The 7,307-nt window shown below is 48.4% G+C and overlaps 1 pseudogene; it reads right to left on the bottom strand.

Annotated features, from left to right (window-relative positions):
- Positions 1-4,331: 4,331 nt before the first annotated feature.
- Positions 4,332-6,935, bottom strand: LOC121045844 (annotated as a pseudogene).
- Positions 6,936-7,307: the final 372 nt, after the last annotated feature.

Raw genomic sequence — 7,307 nt, 5'->3', positions numbered from 1 at the left:
TCACGGGAAGAGCGCTACGGCCTTCTCTTCTAAAAGGTGTTGCCTCCGTGCGCTGGGTTCTGATTTGGTTTCCAGCAGTTGCGTTTTTTGGCTTTATTAAAAAAAATATACGTTTCTCTGTAGCGCAATATTAATTGGGTAGTCATCCGACAACATAATAATCGCCAGGCAAAAAATTAAAATCTTTTTCTTTTTTCCTTTTTTTTTTGTGTGGGGGGGGGGGGGGGGCGGGGGTATCAGTGTCCCTTTAAAAAATATCACGAAAATTTTTATTTGTAATCTACAACACTGTAATTTACCCGAGTTCGGCTGGTGGTAAATATAATATCTAGAAATGTAAAAAAAAACTTGCCTCAGTTTAAACTTACAAAGGAATACTTGTAAATTCCTAAGTAATCCAATAATAAAAAAATAAAAAAAACCGTCGTCGTTGGGGAACAAATGTGGAAGGCAAGTAAAGGGTCCTTCTCACCTTGCTATCGTTCTCTGTTTTCGTCTATCAAAATGTTCCAGTGGCCCACAGGGACGTTTTCTAGCTTCGAGAGGAAAATGTCTGCCCACAGGACTCTTTTTTTGTTGAAATGTTTAAGTGCAGCAGGCTTTTTTTTAATATTTTGACAAATTAGATTCACCATCTAGAGGAACCTATGTGTTGAATTACAGTGTCGTAGCTTACAAATTCGGTTTGTACGCGCCTGAGAAAATAAAAAAAAACGACAAAACAAAGGTATAGAGCCCAGCACACCTGTGTGCCAGAGAGCGCCAAAGCTTCGTGTCTGGGACAGACCCCCAGCGCGAAAGCAAGAGGTCTAGGCGATGAGTACGCGGACAATTGTGCACGCAAGGCGACAGCCCCCAAGTACGTCAATGGCAGCGCGGCGAACGCGCAACGCCGCTCCATCCACGGATCCCCCGATGAAGATTTCGGCCTAGCGACGGGTACGGACGATCGCACGCACGGCGAAGGCGGCCGAGTACGGACGGCACTGGCAGCGCGGCGTGGGCGAGACGCGACACCGCTCCTTCATGGGGGGTAACCGAACGGTAGCGCGAGACGAGCGCACGTACGCGTTGCACGACGCCGCTTCCTCTAAAATACGAACAAACAACAACAAAAATCAGGGTAGTTTGCCGCAGAAAGTTACTGCTGTTAGTTTTAGCGAAATACCGAGCTCAGCCAAGAGCTCAACGACTGCTCAACCGACGTTATTCAAGGTATTGAATTTGGCGTGAGGGTAGTGTGTTTTGGGTATGCGAAAAAGACTACCGTATTGACTTTGGTGTACGCCGAAACGACCACGGTACTGATTTTGGCGTACGCCATAACCACTTCCGTAGTCGAAGCGGAGGGCAGTGAGATCGGCGTCCTACACCGGCACAGCACCCAGCAAGAGCTCCGGCCTTCCACGGGGAATGCGCACCTCTTCTCTGTTGATAATATGAACTAAATCTCGCGTTATAAACGATGGCTCAAAATGATGCTCACACGCCGAGCCCGTTTTGCCGAGGAGCTTATCCTTACAATGCAAGTTTTATCTCCAATACTTTCTGCGTTCTTCCTTCTTAGGTGCCGAAACAACTGAGAACCGCGACAGCTGCTCACCTTTCCGCTACGGATAGCCTTTCTGGCACCCCGGAGCGAAGCAGTGATGTTGTCGTCGTCGATTCGGCATGGCACTTCATTGGCCATAAACTACAGCAAATACGGGGTAAAGATCAGTTCAGAACGGGAATCACTTCGCGCTGCCGAACAGCCAAACTGGAAGTCAAACCTGCTCGCCGAAGGCCTTCGGAACGCCCGGAACCGGTCGGATCCTTGAGCTCATACGACCGTAGCGCCACCGCGTACTTCCGGGAGCTTTCCTCGCCCGCCGCTTCACAGCAATACATGGCGCGCGTCGGCGCCTGATCCCACTACCCCTCTCTATGTGTCACTAGTTATAACTTATATGCAATGCAGGGGAGGGCAACGACAAGCAAAGAGAGAAAGGGCGAGCACTAGGAAAGCAGGACGAAAGAGGAGGGCAAAAGAGGGCGAGCCGAGAAAGGGAGAGCACTATGAACGTTAGAGAGGAAAGGAGGTTTCTCTCCTCCTCCCCAGTCTTCCCAGCGTTCCTAGTGCTTGCCCTTTCTACCCTCGTTTGGCGGTGCCTTCTCCTGTAGTGAACGCAACTGGTGACACGGAGTGCAGCAAGGAGCGGCAGCGTGGTTGCCAGCTGCAATTCAAAATTCTGCCAAATAGAACCGCTAGTTTGGTTATGAAAAGAAAACCTTCTAGAGTAAGCTCGTATTTATATATTATTAGTTTAAATACATGTTATAACAATTCAAAGTGCAGAAAAATAATGTTTACGGAAAAGAAAAATAATAATATTTTCATCTCCGGCTCCATCCGATTGTAGTCAGCCCAAAGCAGTAAACATGACTGGTAAATGCCGGGATGTTGCCTAGGAGACGAAGAAGCGTCCGGCTTGGCGGCGGAGAAGCATCTGGGCGCTTCCCCCTTTCCCTTTTCTGCATTCTCTCTCTGTCTCTCTCTCTCGCGCGCGCGCTGCGACTGCCATGCAGGAGCAGCGGCCGAGCTGTGCGCTGTGCTGCTGTGCTCTCGCTTCTCAGCTCAAACGATTGCTGCACTACTTGGTATCTCTCACCGCGGAACTCGACGCGGAGCGCGCGCGCGAGGGCGCCCAAAGTACACTGCACGACGCTGTCCGTGCGAACATCATATTGGCATGCTTTTGAGTTTGCTCCCACAGGGTATTGATTACGACCAAAATTCACCACTTAGGCTGGTCCCTCGATGGAGCACTTTCTGCAAAACCCGAATAATGCGATTGTTTCTGATAGCGGTGTCGCGGTACGTACAATCGCTAATAACATAAAATGAAATATTTAATATGACGCACGTTGCCAAAGCCAATAAGATCAAACAAAAGCCCTGAAAAGAAAATATAAAATGACTAAACTGCCCTGCCATTTTATTATTGCTCATTAACTTCGTTTTCTCACCGTATCGACGCACGTATTTTGACCGTTTTATTTCTTGTTTAACGCAGTATTTACGCCTCAAAAACTGTTAGAAAAAGAAATAAAACCACCTACAAAGCGTTGCATTATTGGCACATTTATGGATTTATTAACTTTTGAACTAAGAAAAGCGTAAATGCCCAATTGTTCTACGTGATATGTAGTGCACCCCAGGTCCAAGTTACGACTGATAGGTCATCTGACTGGCTCAGGGGCTCGGTTTCTCTGGCTCTGGCAGTGCTGTGTGCAGCTGATTCAAGCAGGGTGCCTTGTAAGCTTCTCGCATCATTTCTGCCTTTTTTCCTACTCGGCCACGAGACAACCAGTGTTCCTTGAGAGACAGGCTGCTTCTTCAGTGGTAGTTCCTTCATTGCTATTCCAGCTGGGATACCAGCTGCCACTGCTGTTGACGCTGCTTTCTTCCTTTTCATTACTGAGAATCCTTTAGTTGGCGAGCCTCTGATGGCAACTCCGTTGCTTGTTGCCACATTTTGCGGGACAAGGGTTCTGGCCTTATTGAGGAAACCAAGTATTTTTTGCAGCACTGCATCATCGTGCACATATTAGAGTGAAGAAAAAATCTGATCACCTTGAGCCCTGATCTGCGATTTCGTGTGGCGTCTGCTCTGTTAAGATGCCTTCAACACATTCAATTCCACCCCTTCGACAGGCTCTTCTGATGGTGATGCACTGTTCTAAACCTAGAACGATCTGCAGCTTGTGACAGCGTGGGCAGTCATGTGGAGTCCATCCCTGTATGCTGCAGGAAGCCGTGAGAAGTCCCACCCATCAATGAGCAAAAAGACTGTAGCAAAGTGCTTGCAAGGTAATTTCGACTTGATGAAGTCAAAGCACATGCAGCTTGGAGTGTTGAAGTTCACCTCTTGGGAGCCACAGCTCTCATCGGCACAGTAAATGCGAAAGGTGCCTTCTTCGCCCCCGGCTTTCACGTCATCAACTCCCTAATCTGAAGCTCTTTTAAAGCGTTCCATGATGTGCTTCGTCACACCAGGTGGCCTTCCATGGAGCAATTTAGGCACAGAGTCATGACAGAGGCGATAGCTGGGTGAGAAACTCACGTTGGCCCGAAGAAACTCAGCCTCCTTCTCTGTAAAAAATATCTCGGCTAGGACTCTTCGCACTCCTTGAAGGCTACGACGGCCACTGTTTCCAGCCAGGTAAGACTTCAAATTCTTGTTTTTTTTTATTTTGTTCCATTTTTTGTGCCATAAGGAAGGTCGAGTCTGTACATCTTCACCCACATCTCCTTGACTAAGAGACACTTCTAGGTTACATATGCTAGATTATGCTTTAAACTTTTCGTTTTCCCGCCATTGGGGAGATTGCTTCAAACTTTTAAGTCCTATCCTTAGTTCGTCCTCATTTGTGCTGCATGCAACCTTCCTGAGCATCTTCTTGACAGCGCTGATATCACCCACTTTATTTTCTTTTTTTGAGATCCACCTTTGCCATGCCTGTTCCCTGTGGAAATCGCAAAAGATTGGGCGGCTGGAGGAAAAAGCAGCAGAAAGTGCATTGATCTCGGCCTGGCTGTAAGTCCACCATCCAGAGCTTAGGACTAAGCTCTGAGTTCAAGGTTTTCAAAATGTTTAGCGCCTCTTCGATGAACTCCTCTTTTTCAAATTGGACGATGAAGGCACCCACCACAGCATGGCAACTTGCAGTCTTCACTACAATCAGAAAGAGTGGCAGGGAACAATCTGTGGTCTTGTAGGTGGTATCCAGGCATCCCACATCGTCACTGTACTTGAGCATCAGCCCCTCCATGAACTCGGTCTGGATGCAGAGCAGCAGTGTCTTGTCACACTTCCGTCGCACACTCTCCAGAACGTCGCAGTCGGGCGATCCAGCTTGTAGCTGATCTTGGTTTGGCGAGTTGTCTTCCGGAGACTTTGACTGATAGGCACGAAAAAAAGAAAACTCGTTGTTGGTGCCTTCTTCTTCAGTCGCTCGACATACATTATAACACTCTCTTGATCCACAGCGCTAAATCTATCCTTTCGCAGTGCTCTCTGGGTGTGATGTTTTATGTGTGTCTTCGTAGGGTAAAACTCCCTACATGTAGGCGGAGGACTCTGCTTGTTTCCAAAGAGAACGACTTGAACATAGCATTTCAAACAAATCTCTATTGTCTTGACAGACCTCACCCCCTGCTGCACAAGTTCACAAATCTTATGTGACACCTTTTGCTTCACAGGCTTTGCATGCCCTGCACAACTAGCATCAATATCATGATTGGAACGACTTTCGTTGTCCGACATGCTGATGCAGAAGTGACGCTGGCGAAGCATGTCTTTACCGAAAAGACGGTGAGAGTGCAGGCGAGCTGGTGGTAGCTAATCATGTCGTATTACACCTGAGACTGCGGTGGAAGATATCGGAAGAACTTTCAGTAGAAGGAACAGACACAGAGAACGTCTCAACGTTGAGACGTTCTCTGTGTCTGTTCCTTCTACTGAAAGTTCTTCCGATTTCTTCCACCGCAGTCTCAGGTGTAATACGACATGATGTCTTTACCATTCGCCTCTTCTTTAAGTGCCAGCTTGAGTTGAGCCATTGCTTTTTTTGAAGCCGTTTGGCACTTCCACTTGGTAGACTGCTCATTAAGGTTCCCCTGAAAAGAAATCCAACACCCAGATATCACATAAGTGTTCAGCAGAAATGTGAGACTGGGAAAGCGAGGCCGAATATAGGCCTCAAAAAACGTTGGGCCCCTGGTACCAGGGCTTGGTGGGGTGCCCCTTTTTATTTATCATTCCCGAACCAAGCAGACTTCAATTGAAGTTCACGTCCGAACACGGGGGGGGGGGGGGGGGGGGGGGGGATTAGCCGTACGGTGAGCCCCCCCCCCCCCCCCCCCCCCCCCCCAACCAACCCGAAATGAAATCCTGTCTACGCCACTGGTTCATTCCTACACCTACACGTGCGATAAGGCCTACACGTGCGATAAGGTCACCAATAAAATTCTAAAGTAGACGTATTTCCGTATCAGGTGTGTTTTGTTTACCTTGAATTCTGGGTACGTCTCAAGTTGCTTAACATGCATCACTGCAGTGCATCCCTTCTTTTTCGTTCCTTGGAGCTTCACTTTTCAGCAGTGTGGGTGTATATATGTCCCCCCTATTTTTCAAAAATAAACAGTTGAAGTAGCGCTCCGTGTTGTCTGTCTCCCTTTTGTCGTCGTCATAAGCGCCATCATGACGTCAAATTCCCAGTACCAACTAGCCCAACGATCTGCACTGATTACCTTTTTTACGTTGGAAGGTGGCTACTGACCTGTCTGCTCCTCCTTCCTGTACAAATGTGATGAGATATCAAGATGCAAAATGTTAAGTGAAACCCTTGATTTTTTTACTAGTAACGAGCAGAAGGTAGCGTGAGCAGGAAATAGGCATCTGCAAGCATCTTGCTGTGTTTGCTTTTCTGCAGTGTATTAGCCGAGGAAAAGAGCCCCACCAATGGTGGTGAGAACACTCGTCCCCGTTCACACGGTAGCCCCTTAGAGACAGAGTTGAGGGGTACGGAACAAAGGTAACCGTTGCTTGTGCTTACCTGGCTGCTTCGTGAATCCTGTACCTTTTTCAGGTCTCGCCCGAAGAGGCAGCCTTTCTCAACGCTCTGCACGAATTTGAACGGCACGTCCCCGTTCACTACAACATGACCACGCTGACTACTGAACAGCAGCCGCCCTGTATAGAATTGAAAGAGCCTTTAAGACATCGAGCCATCCTCTAATCAATATTGAGACGCCACCTAAAACAACACAAGGCATTCGACAAACCTTTTAGCTTGATTGAGTGCTCTGTCTGAAAAGAGACGTAGGCAGTGGCAAGGTCTCGTCCAAACTCTCCAAACGACTCCTTGAACTCTACGTAGCCGATCCACATGCTGCCATTTTTGTCAAACCGCGCAGGTTCTTCCTCAGTACGCTTTCTTCAGATCTCGCCGACACGGCCACGCAGTCCATAGCAAGGCACGGCAGCGCGAGGGCCGCTTGCACGAGGAGACGGAACCAGAAGCACGGTCGGACTCCATTCTGCACGCGCTTCGGAAAAAGCTTTGGAGGCTTCGGACAACCTTCGGAGGAGTAGATGGAGAGAGAGAGAGTGTAGAAAAGGAGGAGAGGGAAGAGCCAAGATGGACGTTTCTCCGTCGCCTAGGCAACATCCGGGCATGCGCTTAGTTGATCCTTCTGGAAGCTACTGGAAGAAGCCTCTCCCGTAAATGCCACCTTGTCAGTCGTGTGGCAGGGTCTCTTT

Source organism: Ixodes scapularis, unplaced genomic scaffold (genome assembly GCF_016920785.2).
Source record: "Ixodes scapularis isolate PalLabHiFi unplaced genomic scaffold, ASM1692078v2 PGA_scaffold1__304_contigs__length_218370807, whole genome shotgun sequence".
NCBI lineage: Eukaryota > Metazoa > Arthropoda > Arachnida > Ixodida > Ixodidae > Ixodes > Ixodes scapularis.
Note: the sequence above shows the minus strand (reverse complement) of the source record. Positions and strands in the feature narration are given on the sequence as shown.